Source organism: Mesoplodon densirostris, chromosome 5 (genome assembly GCF_025265405.1).
Source record: "Mesoplodon densirostris isolate mMesDen1 chromosome 5, mMesDen1 primary haplotype, whole genome shotgun sequence".
In the NCBI taxonomy this organism is placed as follows: domain Eukaryota; kingdom Metazoa; phylum Chordata; class Mammalia; order Artiodactyla; family Ziphiidae; genus Mesoplodon; species Mesoplodon densirostris.
The window spans coordinates 133,278,278-133,296,126 of NC_082665.1; the positions used below are offsets into that span (position 1 = coordinate 133,278,278).

Below are 17,849 nucleotides of genomic sequence, written 5' to 3' on the forward strand. Positions count from 1 at the left end.
GGAGCCTTTTTGGGGACTAAGAGGTCCCTTTGGCAGGTATTTAGTTTTGGGTAATGTGCCTCCTCTGATTATTGCCATTTAAAATTATGTCTTTAAAATATGGCATACCAGCTACCAGAGCAAAGGTATTATTTTTGTATAATGACTGTAAAATGAAATCCAGGTGGATCTTAAGTAGATTTGTCTGTGTATGCCATGAATTAGGCTCTATATTGAATCTAAAGATTTTATAAAATACAATTCCTGACTTTAGAAAACTCTAGTTGAGAAGATGATAAAGAGGCATAAATAACTATAATACAAGACAGAATGAGGGGGACCCTGGGAAGATGGCGGAAGAGTAAGACGCGGAGATCACCTTCCTCCCCACAGATACATCAGAAATTCATCTACACGTGGAACAACTCCTACAGAACACCTACTGAACGCTGACAGAAGACCTCAGACGCCCCCAAAAGGCAAGAAACTCCCCACATACCTGGATAGGGCAAAAGAAAAAAGAATAAACAGAGACAAAAGGATAGGGACGGGACCTGCACCAGTGGGAGGGAGCCGTGAAGGAGGAAAGGTTTCCACACACTACAAGCCCCTTCGCGGGCGGAGACTGCAGGTGGCGGAGGGGGAAAGCTTCGGAGTAGTAGCGGAGGAGAGCACAGCAACAGGGGCGTGGAGGGCAAAGCGGAGAGATTCCGGCACAGAGGATCGGTGCCCTCAGGCACACACCAGCCCGAGAGGCTTGTCTGCTCGGCCGCCGGGGCGGGCGGGGCTGGGAGCTGAGGCTCGGGTATCGGCTTTCAGTCGGAGCGCAGGGAGAGGACTGGGGCTGGCGGCAGGAAGAGAGCCTGAAGGGGTTAGTGCACCACGGCTAGCCCGGAGGGAGTCCGGGGAAAGGGTCTGGAGCTGCCGAAGAGGCAAGAGGCTTTGTCTTCCCTTTTGTTTTCTGGTGCGCGAGGAGAGGGCATTAAGAGGGCTGCTTTGGGAAGCGCCGGAGACGGGTGCGAGCCGTGGCTAAAGGCGCGGACCCCGGAGACGGGCGTGGGACGCTGGGGCTGCTGCTGCTGCCGCCGCCGCCGCGGGGCCTGTGTGCGAGCGTGGGTCACTGTCCGCCCCGCCTTCCGGGGGGCCTGTGCACCCCGCCACTGCCGGGGTCCTGGAACCCGGGGACGGCTTTCCCGGGAAAGCGCACGGAGCGCCTCGGGCTGCTGCAACGTCACGCCGGCCTCTGCCGCCGCAGGCCCGCCCCACTCTGCGCGCTCCTCCCTCCCCTCTGCCTGAGTGAGCCAGAGCCCCCACATCAGCGGCTCCTTTAAACCCGTCCTGTCTGAGCGAAGAACGGACACCCTCCAGCGACCTACGCGCAGAGGCGGGGCCGGTCCAAGGCTGAGACCCGGGAGCTGTGAGAGCAGAGAAGAGACAGGGAAATCGCTCTGTGCAGCCTCGGAGGCAGCGGATTAAAGCTCCACGGTCCACTTGATGTGCCCTGCGTCTGTGGAGTGCATGAATAGACAGCGAATCATCCCAAATTGAGGAAGTGGACTTTGAGGACAAGATTTAAGACTTTCCCCCCTTTTCCCTCTTTTTACAACGAATTATCCCAAATTAAGGAGGTGGACTTAGCAAGATTTCAGACTTCTCGCCCTTTTCCTCTTTTTACAACGAAGTAACCCAAATTGAGGAGATGGACTTGCAGAGCAAGATTTTTGATTTTTCCCCCTGCTCTCTTTGTGAATGTGTATGTGTATTCTTCTGTGTAAGATTCTCTCTGTATAGCTTTGCTTCCACCATATGTCCCAGGGTTCTATCGGTCCGTTTTTTTTTTAATAATTACTTTTAAATTTTAATAACGCTACTATATTTCATACTTTATTCTATTTTACTTTACCTGCTGTTTCTTTTTTTCCTACCTTCCCTCCCTCCCTCCCTCCCTCCTCCCCTCCTTTCCTTCTTTCTCTCTTTCTTTCCTCCCTCCCTCCCTCCTGTCTATCTTTCCTTCCTCCCTCCCTCCCACCCCTCTTCCTTTCACTTTCTTTTTCTTTCCTTCCTCCCTCCCTCCCTGCTTCCTTTCACTCTTTCTCTTTCCTTCCTCCCTCCCTCCCTGCTTCCTTTCACTCTTTCTTTTTCTTTCCTTCCTCCCTCCCTCCCACCCCTCTTCCTTTCACTTTCTTTTTCTTTCCTTCCTCCCTCCCTCCCTGCCTGCTTCCTTTCACTCTTTCTTTTTCTTTCCTTCCTCCCTCCCTCCCTCCTTCTTTCTTTCCTTCCTCCCTCCCTCCCACACCTCTTCCTTTCACTTTCTTTTTCTTTCCTTCCTCCCTCCCGTCTTTCTTTCTTTCTTTCCTTCCTCCCTCCCTCCCTCCCTTCTTCCATTCACTCTTCCTTTTTCTTTCATTCCTCCCATTCTCCCTCCTTTCTTTCTTTCTTTCCATGCTTCCTCCCTCCCTCCCTCCTTTCTTCCTTTCTTCCTTCCTTCCTTTCTTTCCTTCTTCCTTTCTTTCTCTCTCTCTTTCTTTCTTCTACTAATTCTTTCTTTCTACTTTTTCTCCCTTTTATTCTGAGCCGGGTAGATGAAAGGCTCTTGGTGCTGCAGCCAGGAGTCAGTGCTGTGCCTCTGAAGTGGGAGAGCCAACTTCAGGACACGGGTCCACAAGAGACCTCCCAGCTCCACATAAGATCAAGCGGCAAAAATCTCCCAGAGATCTCCATCTCAACACCAGCACCCAGCTTCAGTCAACGACCAGCAAACTACAGTGCTGGTCACCCTATGCCAAGCAACTAGCAAGGCAGGAACACAACCCCACCCATTAACAGAGAGGCTGCCTAAAAACATAATAAGACCACAGGCACCCCAAAACACACCACCAGACGTGGACCTGTCCACCAGAAAGACAAGATCGAGCCTCAACCACCAGAACACAGGCTCTAGTTCCCCCCACCAGGAAGCCTACACAACCTACTGAAACAACCTTGGCCACTGGGGACAGACACCAAAAACAACGGGAACTACGAATCTGCAGCCTGCAAAAAGGAGACCCCAAACACAGTAACATAAGCAAAATGAGAAGACAGAAAAACACACAGCAGGAGAAGGAGCAAGATAAAAACCTACCAGACCTAACAAATGAAGAGGTAATAGGCAGTCTGCCTGAAAAAGAATTCAGAATAATGATAGTAAAGATGATCCAAGATTCTATTTCCAAGATCCAAAATCTTGGAAATAGAATAGACAAAATGCAAGAAACAGTTAACAAGGACCTAGAAGAACTAAAGATGAATCAAGCATCGATTAAAAACACAATAAATGAAATGAAAAATACTGTAGATGGGATCAATAGCAGAATAACTGAGGCAGAAGAATGGATAAGTGAGGTGGAAGATAAAATAGTGGAAATAACTGATGCAGAGCAAAATAAAGAAAAGAGAATGAAAAGAACAGAGGACAGTCTCAGAGACCTCTGGGACAACATTAAATGCACCAACATTCGAATTATAGGGGTTCCAGAAGAAGAAGAGAAAAAGAAAGGGACTGAGAAAATATTTGAAGAGATTATAGTTGAAAACTTCCCTAATATGGGAAAGGAAATAGTTAATCAAGTCCAGGAGGCACAGAGAGTCCCATACAGAATAAATCCAAGGAGAAATACGCCAAGACACATATTAATCAAACTGTCAAAAATTAAACACAAAGAAATCATATTAAAAGCAGCAAGGCAAAAACAACAAATAACACACAAGGGAATCCCCATCAGGACAACAGCTGATCTCTCAGCAGAAACTCTACAAGCCAGAAGGGAGTGGCAGGACATAATTAAAGTGATGAAGGAGAAAAACCTGCAACCAAGATTACTCTACCCAGCAAGGACCTCATTCAGATTTGATGGAGAAATGAAAACCTTTACCGACAAGCAAAAGCTGAGAGAGTTCAGCACCACCAAACCAGCTTTACAACAAATGCTAAAGGAACTTCTCTAGGCAAGAAACACAACAGAAGGAATATACCTACAATAACGAACCCAAAGCAATTAACGAAATGGGAATAGGAACATACATATCAATAATTACCTTAAATGTAAATGGACTAAATGCTCCCACCAAAAACCACAGATTGGCTGAATGGATACAAAAACAAGACCCATATATATGCTGTCTACAAGAGACCCACTTCAGACCTAGAGACACATACAGATTGAAAGTAAAGGGGATGGAAAAAGATATTCCATGCAAATGGAAATCAAAAGAAAGCTGGAGTAGCAATTCTTATATCAGACAAAATAGACTTTAAAATAAAGACTATTAGAAGAGACAAAGAAGGACACTACATAATGATCAAGGGATCGATCCAAGAAGAAGATATAACAATTGTAAATATTTATGCACCCAACATAGGAGCACCTCAATACATAAGGCAAATACTAACAGCCATAAAAGGGGAAATCGACAGTAACACAATCATAGTAGGGGACTTTAACACCCCACTTTCACCAATGGACAGATCATCCAAAATGAAAATAAATAAGGAAACACAAGCTTTAAATGATACATTAAACAAGACGGACTTAATTGATATTTATAGGACATTCCATCCAAAAACAACAGAATACACATTTTTCTCAAGTGCTCATGGAACATTCTCCAGGATAGATCATATCTTGGGTCACAAATCAAGCCTTGGTAAATTTAAGAAAATTGAAATTGTATCAAGTATCTTTTCCGATCACAATGCTATGAGACTAGACATCAATTACAGGAAAAGATCTGTAAAAAATACACACACATGGAGGCTAAACAATACACTACTCAATAACGAAGTGATCACTGAAGAAATCAAAGAGGAAATCAAAAAATACCTAGAAACAAATGACAATGGAGACACGACGACCCAAAACCTATGGGACGCAGCAAAAGCAGTTCTAAGGGGGAAGTTTATAGCAATACAATCCCACCTTAAGAAACAGGAAACATCTCGAGCAAACAACCTGACCCTGCACCTAAAGCAATTAGAGAAAGAAGAACAAAAAACCCCCAAAGTTAGCAGAAGGAAAGAAATCATAAAGATCAGATCAGAAATAAATGAAAAAGAAATGAAGGAAACGATAGCAAAGATGAATAAAACTAAAAGCTGGTTCTTTGAGAAGATAAACAAAATAGACAAACCATTAGCCAGACTCATCAAGAAAAAAAGGGAGGAGACTCAAATCAATAGAATTAGACATGAAAAAGGAGAAGTAACAACTGACACTGCAGAAATACAAAAGATCATGAGAGATTACTACAAGCAACTCTATGCCAATAAAATGGACAACCTGGAAGAAATGGACAAATTCTTAGAAATGCACAACCTGCCAAGACTGACTCAGGAAGAAATAGAAAATATGAACAGACCAATCACAAGCACTGAAATTGAAACTGTGATTAAAAATCTTCCAACAAACAAAAGCCCAGGACCAGATGGCTTCACAGGCGAATTCTATCAAACATTTAGAGAAGAGCTAACACCCATTCTTCTCAAACTCTTCCAAACAATTTCAGAGGAAGGAACACTCCCAAACTCATTCTATGAGGCCACCATCACCTTGATACCAAAACGAGGCAAGGATGTCACAAAGAAAGAAAACTACAGGCCAATATCACTGATGAACATAGATGCAAAAATCCTCAACAAAATACTAGCAAACAGAATCCAACAGCACATTAAAAGGATCATACACCATGATCAAGTGGGGTTTATTCCAGGAATGCAAGGATTCTTCAATATACGCAAATCAATCAATGTGATACACCATATTAACAAGTTGAAGGAGAAAAACCATATGATCATCTCAATAGATGCAGAGAAAGCTTTCGACAAAATTCAACACCCATTTATGATAAAAACCCTGCAGAAAGTAGGCATAGAGGGAACTTTCCTCAACATAATAAAGGCCATATATGACAAACCCACAGCCAACATCGTCCTCAATGGTGAAAAACTGAAACCATTTCCACTAAGATCAGGAACAAGACAAGGCTGCCCACTCTCACCACTCTTATTCAACTTAGTTTTGGAAGTTTTAGCCACAGCAATCAGAGAAGAAAAGGAAATAAAAGGAATCCAAATTGGAAAACAAGAAGTAAAGCTGTCACTGTTTGCAGATGACATGATACTATACTTAGAGAATCCTAAAGATGCTACCAGAAAACTACTAGAGCTAATCAATGAATTTGGTAAAGTAGCAGGATACAAAATTAATGCACTGAAATCTCTGGCATTCCTGTACACTAATGATGAAAAATCTGAAAATGAAATCAAGAAAACACTCCCATTTACCATTGCAACAAAAAGAATAAAATAATATCTAGGAATAAACCTACCTAAGGAGACAAAAGACCTGTATGCAGAAAATTATAAGACACTGATGAAAGAAACTAAAGATGATACAAATAGATGGAGAGATATACCATGCTCCTGGATTGGAAGAATCAATATTGTGAAAATGACTCTACCACCCAAAGCAATCTACAGATTCAATGCAATCCCTATCAAACTACCACTGGCATTTTTCACAGAACTGGAACAAAAAATTTCAAAATTTGTTTGGAAAAACAAAAGACCCCGAATAGCCAAAGCAATCTTGAGAACGAAAAACGGAGCTTGAGGAATCAGGCTCCCTGACTTCAGACTATACTACAAAGCTACAGTAATCAAGACAGTATGGTACTGGCACAAAAACAGAAAGATAGATCAATGGAACAGGATAGAAAGCCCAGAGATAAACCCACGCACATATGGTCAACTTGTCTTTGATAAAGGAGGCAGGAAGGTACAGTGGAGAAAGGACAGCCTCTTCAATAAGTGGTGCTGGGAAAACTGGACAGGGATATGTAAAAGTATGAGATTAGATCATTCCCTAACACCATACACAAAAATAAGCTCAAAATGGATTAAAGACCTAAATGTAAGGCCAGAAACTATCAAACTCTTAGAGGAAAACATAGGCAGAACACTCTATGACATAAATCACAGCAAGATCCTTTTGGACCCACCTCCTAGAGAAATGGAAATAAAAACAAAGATAAACAAATGGGACCTAATGAAACTTCAAAGCTTTTGCACAGCAAAGGAAACCATAAAGAAGACCAAAAGACAACGCTCAGAATGGGAGAAAATATTTGCAAATTAAGCAACTGACAAAGGATTAATCTCCAAAATTTATAAACAGCTCATGCAGCTCAATAGCAAAAAAACAAACAACACAATCCAAAAATGGGCAGAAGACTTAAATAGGCATTTCTCCAAAGAAGATATACAGACTGCCAACAAACACATGAAAGAATGCTCAACATCATTAATCATTAGAGAAATGCAAATCAAAACTACAATGAGATATCATCTCACACCAGTCAGAATGGCCATCATCAAGAAATCTAGAAACAATAAATGCTGGAGAGGGTGTGGAGAAAAGGGAACACTCTTGCACTGCTGGTGGGAATGTGAATTGGTACAGCCACTATGGAGAACAGTATGGAGGTTCTTTAAAAAACTAAAAATAGAACTACCATATGATCCAGCAATTCCACTACTAGGCATATATCCTGAGAAAACCATAATTCAAAAAGAGACATGTACCAAAATGTTCATTGCAGCTCTGTTCACAATAGCCCGGAGCTGGAAACAACCTAAGTGTCCATCATCGGATGAATGGATAAAGAAGATGTGGCACATATATACAATGGAATATTACTCAGCCATAAAAAGAAACAAAACTGAGCTATTTGTAATGAGGTGGATAGACCTAGAGTCTGTCATACAGAGTGAAGTAAGTCAGAAAGAGAAAGACAAATACCGTATTCTAACACATATATATGGAATTTAAAAAGAAATGTCATGAAGAACCTAGGGGTAAAACGGGAATAAAGACACAGACCTACTTGAGAATGGACTTGAGGATATGGGGAGGGGGAAGGGTAAGCTGTGACAAAGCGAAAGAGAGGCATGGACATATATACACTACCAAACGTAAGGTAGATAGATAGTGGGAAGCAGCCGCAGAGCACAGGGAGATCAGCTCGGTGCTTTGTGACCGCCTGGAGGGGTGGGACGGGAAGGGTGGGAGGGAGGGAGATGCATGAGGGAAGGGATGTGGGAACAGATGTATATGTATGACTGATTTACTTTGTTATAAGGCAGAAACATAAAAAAAAAAAAAAAAAAAAAGACAGAATGAGAAAAACAACAATAGCAACCCAGCCAGCATTAAGCTAAAGGACGGTGCCAGTGTTCCCATGTCTTTCTGCTCAGATGTTATGAAGACCGCACATCAATAATCACTGTTAAACACTTCTGTGCAACAGGAGTAATATTACAATCTTAAGACTATTACACATATCCTTATATACTCATTGAAAAATGGGTACTGCTTGACTTCAGATACCTCCTTAAATGTCAGCACACATGCATACACTTAAGACAATCATATATTATTATGTAATAGCGGCATTGTAGTTATTCCACTTTTAGGGCAACAATTAGAATGGCAATTATTATCCTACTCATGGAAGGAGTTTATAGTAATTAGTGCAATGAGGTTAAATCAGAACTGTTTCCAGACCCTGCTTTTCAAGGTAAGCAATACAAAGTCAGCACCCCTAAATCAGCATTTTAGCTACAATTTCAATAACTACTGTCGGATTTCATATGTGAGTCCTATTTTGATCTCTTAAAAATAACTCAGGGAGGGCCACATATAACAACTATCTGATAAATTCTAATTAAGCATGAATTCTGTCTCCAATAACATGACTAAGATATTCATATAAAGGATTTGGGACTTGAAAAGAAAACCCAGATATAATTTCTGTGAATTTTTCTTTAGGAAGAAAATAACTTTGAAGATGGAGGGTGCGGGTGGGGGAATAGTTGATCAATGTGTTTCTTCGTTGGTTTGATTTTGTTGTTGCAAACAGAAAACATTTTCAGACAGGATGGTGTGACAGCTCAGTTCTCCCTAATTTCATCACAGCTGAGTCATCAATATTTTAATTTCTTGCAGGTTGTTGAGTATAAGCATATAATTTAATTTATTTTAATTAAACTCCACCTTTTCCCACATGCTTTGTGGTGACTCACAACAAAAACATATACTTGTAATCCCAGGGGTGTTAGACTAAAATCTAGAGGTCAGAAACTACATAGGACAGGTAGATTTTGTTTGTGTGACCCAAAAGATTATGAAAGAAAATATTTGTATAAATAAAACTCAGGATCAGGGGAAATGATGTATTAGGACTCTGTTTATATATATTCACACAGTTATTGTGACTCAAGTATGGTTCAAGGTTGTCTGGCAGGAGGGGCAAAATAGGAAATGTGCTCATACGGCTCCTGAGGAGAAATGCTGTTCCTTGCAGTGACTTTAGAAATATTTTTGATGTGTCGTCGACATTCTGATAGTGTAGGAGAGCAACACTTGCCACCCCAAAATGTCTCTTTGGTATGAGGATTATTTTGACCTGAAAACAAATCAAAGCCCAAAAGACTCAGGAAGAGACTTTGATCTGCCCTCTAACTGCCTAAAAATTTTTTAGATAGAGGTCCTGTTCCTGGAATAGAGCCATCACCAGAGGTAAGTTCAAAGAATATGGGCCAGGTGTGGTGGGAGAAACTTGACAGAGCCCAGAGATCAGAGTCCACTCTGTATTCCATTGTCTCAGCATGACCCAGAGAACAAGTATTTACCAAACATTTGCTTTTCCATCTCCGTGTGAATGGCCCTCCTCCCCTTTGAAGTCTCCAGCCACTACCCCAACCTCCTTTTGTCTTTAGCTGAAGATGGTATTTAAGGTGAGGGATTCAGCCATCTTGGCAAGTTACTCAGTTTTCCTGAGTCTCTCCCATGTATACCTGTTATTAAACTTTGTTTGACTTTTCTCCTGTTAATCTGTCTCATGTCAATTTAATTCTTAGACCAGCCAGAAGATCCTAGAAGGGTAGAGGAAAATTTCTTCCTCCCTTGTAATAGCAAATATGGCAGTAAATTTTATGCATTAACAGCTTATAATTATTAAAATTATTAAATTTCAATTGTTATAAAAATTAACATATTTTCAGGTCTCATTTGTTCAATTATGAACTTCTGATTTAGTGATGGTATACTCGCATGGACTTTAATGGGTAATAATAAATAATATGCAAATTGCTGGTTCTGGACTCAGGCACAATGCTAATAATGAAATACAAAAGGTGCCAATTCAAAATGTTTTTTTTAAATGATTATATTACAGAGGAAAGGAACTAGATACAGGAAACTAATGTTTCAGATAGCAACAGATCTCAGAAGTAGGACACAGATGAATGAAGTTTATATTACCCATCTCATGTTTATTGCTTTTGTAAAAATAAATGTCACACCTTTTGTTTTAGTGATTTTTCTGCTCTTCTGTTACATTACTTTGAGGGGGTTTAAGATTGCACTTTGATTAATGTTTGTAACTTTCCAGCAGAGAGGGTTTTACATATTAAAATGTCCACTGTGAATTACACCTTCACAAAAATAGGTAGCTATTTATGACCACAGGACACTCAAATAAAATTAGAATTATGGTGGTTAGGTTCACAGAGCACTAGTGTGTAGTGTTTGCCTTTTCTTCCTTGAGATCTTTCACGGTGCGTCCTCAGACTACCCCTGGGTAATTACCCAGATTCAAAAGTACAGGGCACTTTGTCCCTGGGAATGATCAGAACTTGAGATACTGTGATTGGATCATTACATCTTAAAGTGATGATAACAGCTACAGACTCAATGTCTAATATTTGTGGTCAATCATGAAATATTTCACTATGTTACTATAAAAGCTAAATTAATAGGACAAAGAAAATATTTTTCAAAGTAAATGGTGATGTAACAAAATATGTAAGTTCTTTCGATTTGGATGCAGCCTCAAAGTTTCAGGAGAAGCTTTCATTTATGGAAAACAGACCAATCTGACCCTGAATAGCAGAATAGAAAAGAGAAATTGCACAACTAAAGAGAAAACCAAGTATCCACTAACATAATGGATAGTGCAGGTTATCTGAAGATACCTTTAAAGTATGGAGGCCAGACACGAGCATCTCCTAGAGCAGGTGTTGAACCTGAGAGATGGAGTAGATATCACCCTGTTTTTTGAATTCTCTTCCTGCCTCCGGTATGTGCGTAGGAGTATGGGTGTGTGTGGTATAAAGTGAAGGGTGGGGAAGCAAGAAGTAAGCAAACTTTATTTTAAATTTCTGAGACATAATTTTGTCAGGTAATCTTATTCTTGTTTTGGGGCACTTACAGTAGGACAAAGGGCCACTATAAGCAGCATGGCCCTGTGTCCGGCTTATTTCGCTTAGCATAATGTTCTTAAGTTCATCCATGTTGTTGCATACTGCAGAATCTCCTTCTTAAAGGCTGAGTAGTATTCCATTTCATATATAGACCACGTTTTCTTTCACCTTTCATCTGTCGATGGAAACAAGTTGTTGCCACATCCTAGCTAACATGAATGGTGCTGCAATGAACATGGGAGTGCTAATATCTCTCTGAGATCCTGATTTCAATTCTTTTGGCTATATGCCCAGAAGTGGGATTACTGGGTCATGTGGTTCTATATCTAATTTTTTGAAGAACTTCCATATTGTTCTCCATAGCTACTGCACCCTTTTGCATTCCCACCATTTGTGCAAGGGTTCAAATTTCTCGATATCATCACCAACACTTTTTGTTTTTTTTTTTTTAAAAAAAACAATATGCAATCCTAACGGTAGTGATGTGATAACTCATTGGGGTTTTGATTTGCATTTTCTTGATGATTAGTGATGTTGAGCATCTTTTCATATACCTGGTGGCCATTTGTATGTCTTCTTTGGAGAAACGTCTATTCAAATTCTTAGCTCATTTTTTAATTGGGTTATTAATTTTTTTGCTATTGAATTATAGGAGTGACATATATTTTGGAGATTAACCCCTTACCAGATATGCGATTTGCAAATATTTTCTACCATTCCTTAGGTTGCCTTTTCATTTCTTCTACTGTGCAGAAGCTTTTAATCTCAATGTAGTCCCAATTGTGTATTTCATATTTTGTTCTTAATAATATCTCTGGGGCTTAGCACAGTGTTGAGAACATGATAGGCACTCAATACATATTTGGGTCTTGGCATATCAGTGGGTCCTTCCAAGCCCCAAGAGTACTGACCCTTCTCATCCTTGGGACCCTGGGAGGGTGGAGGGCACTAAGCCTAGGTGTTATGCAGGCTGTAGAGAGCCATGGAAACTGGAAGTCATGTACTCTCTGGACATTGCCCTCTCAAGAGGGTTCACTGGTATAAAGTTCTAGACTTCTTTTGCAAAGTTCTTCCTGTTTAAACCTTTTAACTTTTATCTTCCCTCCCTACCTCTTCTTCCCCCTCTGAAAATAAAACCCTGCTTGGGTGCTAATTAAAATGCAGAAATGTTTTTACTGGTAAAATGTATTTTGCTTATAACCCAAAAACATGTTGAAAAATTGCATAGTCTGTTGGCCTAATGGGAATCTAAAAGATGGAACTCTAACATTTTAATCTATTATAATATGTGTAGAACATGGGCACACCAGGGCAGATACTGCCATAGGGAATTAGAGTGACTTGTCCAAATTTAGTTTATCTGTTATTCTGTCTTTCTGGCTGAGAGTACTTGATGAGCCGAATAATCTGTCTTGTGTATCTTCCCCATACATCTACATCATGAAGAGTCACTTGTGTCCCAAGTCTCCAGCAGTCTGCGTGCCCACTCTGGACAGGTCCTATCAACTCTCCACCTGTGTGCGATTTCATTTACCCACATAAGTCCTCTATAACTATTCTTCTTTAAGTTCAATGATACAGACTTAGTTACAAGATTGAATCTAGAAACATTAGTGAAGGGTAAATATCAGAAGAGATATTTTAGAAAGAAGTGAGGTGCTTCCCTACCTACCAAGAATATGTTTTTTTCCTCTTGGGTCACTTGATGTGGAGAAGCCAGGGAGTAAAACATCCTGGCTCTTGTCAAAACTTCACAGTAAGAGCCAAAAAATTTTAGTGCTGGAAAGAACCTTAGAGATGTTATGAAGTCTAAATCAACCTGCTCATGTTATAAATAAGGAAACTTCATGGCTTTTAAAAGGCCATAGATAGTAACTGGCAGAACTGAGACACGAAAAAGTGACAGTAACTCAAGGCAGTGGCAAAACTATGGTGGTCCCAGCCACCCTGCTATTTTTGGTGGTGTTGGCCTTTCAGGAAGAACCACATAAAGCCACAGCTGTTGGGCTGCCAACCTCAGTACCACCACTTATTTCAGGGGCTTGCAAACATTCAATTAGCCCAGATTAGAAAAGACAGCAGACTTGAAGCAATGAAGGAGAAGACAGAAATGAACCAACCATTTTGTCTGGTTTTGTTTTAACTGAATCCTCTGTTCACCTCAATATTAATTTAAATGCTGACATGTTGTTTCCAGGGAATGTTTTACTAATAAGTAAAGGTTTAATTGTGGTTTAAAAAATAGTGTTATCTTAGCACTTTGTTGTCTTGTAATAGCACCAACCAACTCTGCTTTCTATCAGCTTTCATTGCTGGTCACCTGCCTCTTCTACTAGATTACAAGCTATGAGTCTTACTCATTACTTTATCCTTTTTATCCTTACTCATTACTTTACTGTGCCATATCCTTAGCACAGTGCTTTGCACACTGTAGCTGCTGGATAAAATGTTTCTTGAGCTGGCTGCTGTTAATGTCAGCTTGTTTTTATTTTGATGTACAACAGCAGGAAAGAAGCAGCAATGAAATAAGTCTTCGTAGTTTACAAAATGCAACTCCACATGCTCAATGGTCATAATTCACAAACACTGGCACTATCTGTCCCAACTGTATTACAGAAAATTCTGTCCTGAGAAACTAACAAGATAATATCAAGTCTAAAAATAAGAAAAGGAATTCATTTTATTTTGTTCTTGTACATTGTTTCTTTTCAGAGCTTTACGTTTGTTCCATGGAGTCTAAGTGAATAATCATGTTACTGGAAGTAAATCATTTTAGATATATCACTAAGTAATTTTGCCAACGGATATTACAATCTCAATTTAACATTATTACTGTTTGATAACATGATGTGTTTGAAACTCTTTACAAACTGTCATTAAGTCCCCAGAGAACATGATGTTTGAGATAATTTTGGAAACACAAGCTAGGCACTCAGAAACCACATGAGCCAAGAGCCTTTTAAATTTAAATCTTTGTCCTTTACAGTCGCCAGGGGCTCAAATGGGCAGAAGTCCTTTTAGCCAGATGATTAACTCAGGCATATCACATGCAGACTTCCTGACCTCCTTAAGTTTTTGAATTTTTAAGCAGAGAGAACAGCAGAGATCATGTTGGACATCTTCACCAACAGTGATGGTGAAATACTTGGATGTGTCAACATTTACTTTAGTAAATTTACTGAGTTCACTTTATAAGCATTATTGCAAACTGGCAATTTTATCAATCATTCACTCCATCATCACTGAGGGAAGGTTGACATTCTGCTCATCAATGTTCAATCTCTGGTGACACAAATACACGGTTTCTGCTTTCAACAAGGCCTAGTCCAGCTAAATGTAATCAGATGTACTGGTGCTGTGACTAAAATGTGTGTAAGGGATAGCACAGGGACAAGATGAAGAGGATCATGTAAGGGGGTGCTATGAGTAAGGAGATAACGCTCAAGTTGAATCACACCATGTGTTGGTTTCTGTTAAATGAACAAGGCAGAAAGGGTGGCCCTGGTAAGGGATAAGGAGGAGGAAGAGATGCAGCGATGACTTTACAGTAATTCCTACGGGTGGAGATTTGGGGCAATGCTGTGGGGTAGGGTGACTCTAAAGGAATTCTGGAGTGCTGTTACAGGGAGGTATGCAGAGCCCTGTACACGCTTCATGAGATGGGCAAAACAAACGTATGGAAAGGTTTTCATCAGAAAATGACATGACTCAATTTGTGTCTGTAAAAGCTCTCTAAGGCAGTAGCATGGAGAGTTAGCTGAAGGACTGTGAGATGATTGATGATAAGATTAGGAAAATATTATCATCACTCTGGTGAACAATGAGAAATGTCTGAATTAGGGCATGGCAATGGAGATGGTTAAGATGGAGATCCACACCCCCTCATGCCTATTAAATATTTAATTAGCAGCTGGTGGATGAAACTTTTTTTTTTTTTGGATGAGATTTGAAGTAGGTATCACTGTAGATATCAGAGATGATAGAAAGGGATTGGTCTAGGATGATGAACCCCTGGTTTCTGTCTTGGTAGCAATAAGATAGAAGTTGGAAACTAGGGGGATCAAGGGAGAAAGATGGTAAGTTTTTGCTCAAAAAGGCAAATGCTGTGTTTGTAGGGTCAATGGAACACCTGCATGGAGATGTTTCATTGACAGCTAGACATTTGGATCTGGAGCGCAGCAAACAGACCTGGGCCAGATACATGTATTCAGTGGTCATAATGATAGTAGAAGATGCAAATAAGTATACGAGTTTGCCCGGTGAGAGAATGTGGAGTGAGAAAAGAAAAAGTCCTGAAGTTTACTATTTGGTTAATTGACTGAATTTATTTAAATTAATTGCTGCCTTGAAAATTTAATGCATCATCATTTCTCTATAATACCCTACAATATAACCCTACTATAATCAATAGCTTTTCTCGTCTCTGTCTCATCTACTGTGGATATGGACACCTGTTTGTCCTGCAAGACCCTAGGAGTGAGGACTTGAGCATCTGGAAATGTAATTCTCTGTGTTAACTGCAGGTTACATGGATAAAGTAGAAGCAATAGATGTTATCTGCCTGAACATACACAGTGAGGACTTGAACTTGATGCTATATAAAAAAGGAAAGAAAACATAGTGACTTTATTGCTATTAAGCAGGTACAAATTAAGTCAAAAACTTTCACTATAAGAAAACTCAATAAAATAGAAGAACTTTTATTATGTTGTAATCTACAGGGTACAGTCCTAATGATTTAATGCAATCACTGTCAAAAGTACTTCCAATATTTTGGAAGACAAACACAAAATTTTAAAGCTAAATTGCCAAATTAAAGACATCACCTTGTAAAAATATTTCACAAAATTGAATATGAGCAAGTATGAGTCAACACAAAAAGGAACAAACACTAAAGCAGGGGTTCTGACTTGAGAAGGGGGCGTGGGACTTAAAAAGAATACCAATACCTGGGTCCCCACCTACAGGTATGTACATCACAATCTAGGGTGGTGTAGAGCTGGGGAATCAGTACTATTTCTTTTTTTTGGAACTTTATTTATTTTTTATACAGCAGGTTCTTATTAGTTATCTATTTTATACATATTAGTGTATACATGTCAATCCTAATCTCCCAATTCATCCCACCACACCCCCGCCCTGCCACTTTCCCCCCTTGCTGTCCATACGTTTGTTCTCTATATCTGTGTCTCTGTTTCTGCCCCAGGTGACTCTAAAGTACAGCCTGAGTTTTGAACTCTTGTACTCAGCATACAGGTAGAAGATGGGGAAGGAAGAAAATCTAGCCTGGTATGGCAGAGAAGACCTTATACGTCATATTGCACTTGTGATTAACAGTACTACTGAGCTATGCATGCTACTGAGCAAATATTCATTTAAATATTGTATACAATTGTCACTTTCGATTATCTATAGTAAAGAGAAAAAGACTCAGAGAAAGTCAACACATATGGTAAAAAGGAATGAAAACTGCACACCATATTACAAAATGATTATGGAGCTGGGACTACATTAACTTCTAAAGAAAACATCAAGCAATAATTCAACAACTATTTTTAAAATTATGAAGACATCTTCTGGTGTCAGGTGGGTGCAGGTTATATTATCTATTTTCAGAAAGAATATTCGATGATATTTGTATGTAGATATTTTACTCAGTGCTAACAACCATTAAGTGTAACTATATGTAGTTTTAAAGAAATAAAAATATTCAGACTTATAAGGATTCTCAGATTATAAATTTTCCCACAGGATATTATTTTTGATGACTTTTTGTTTGTTTCTAGAGATAGGACTAACAACCGATTATAACACAAACCATACGTGCCCATTCTCCATCTTTCTTTCCCACCTGGGACACTAAACATTCTGTGACATTTGCTGTCTCATTTTTAGCACCAGACAATGTAACATTTGCTCCAGTGTAAACATAGAGGTCAGCAAAAGAAATCAATCTCTATTTTAGGGTACCTTAAGGGCTCAAAATGTCGTACAGGGATTGAAATAAACTGCATTTCCATATTAGGAATTTTGTCCAACCTGGACTTGGTTTACTAATAGAAGAGTCCTGTTATCAAATAGTCCTTCTGCACTTTGTACCTTTCTTGGCACATTTTCCTCCTGGTGATACAGTTTATTATAACACATCTTTCACACCCTCTGCTGTTGTCATGTAATGTAATACAATCAAAGTTCACCTTTGATTCTCCCAGTTCCCAGTGACACCTGGACTTGGTATGGTATTGTGTCAGTTACCACAAAAATCAAATTAGTATATTTACTTTTCACTTGCTCACTCATTCATTAATTTAGTTTTAACTGAAAACCTCCTATGTGTTCAGCACTGTGTTGAACGGTCCCTTGCTCTTTAGGAGCTAAAAGGACAAGCAATTCTAGGGATTTAAGTGCATAAACACTTATGTTGATAAATATGTTAGACACATCCATTTAACTGAAAAATGAACATTAAACTAATAGTTACTACAATGTACTAATGCCACTAGTAAGCAGAGATTAAGAGCATTTGAAAACTATGAATGAGAGTGATTCCTGATATCTCATATTTGGC

The 17,849-nt window shown here is 39.7% G+C and overlaps 1 protein-coding gene across 3 annotated transcripts in view; it reads right to left on the reverse strand.

The window, feature by feature from the left end:
- MME (membrane metalloendopeptidase) overlaps nucleotides 1-17,849 on the reverse strand; it is a 99,070-nt gene that overhangs the window by 24,066 nt on the left and 57,155 nt on the right. The gene's annotated exons all lie outside the window — the stretch shown is intronic.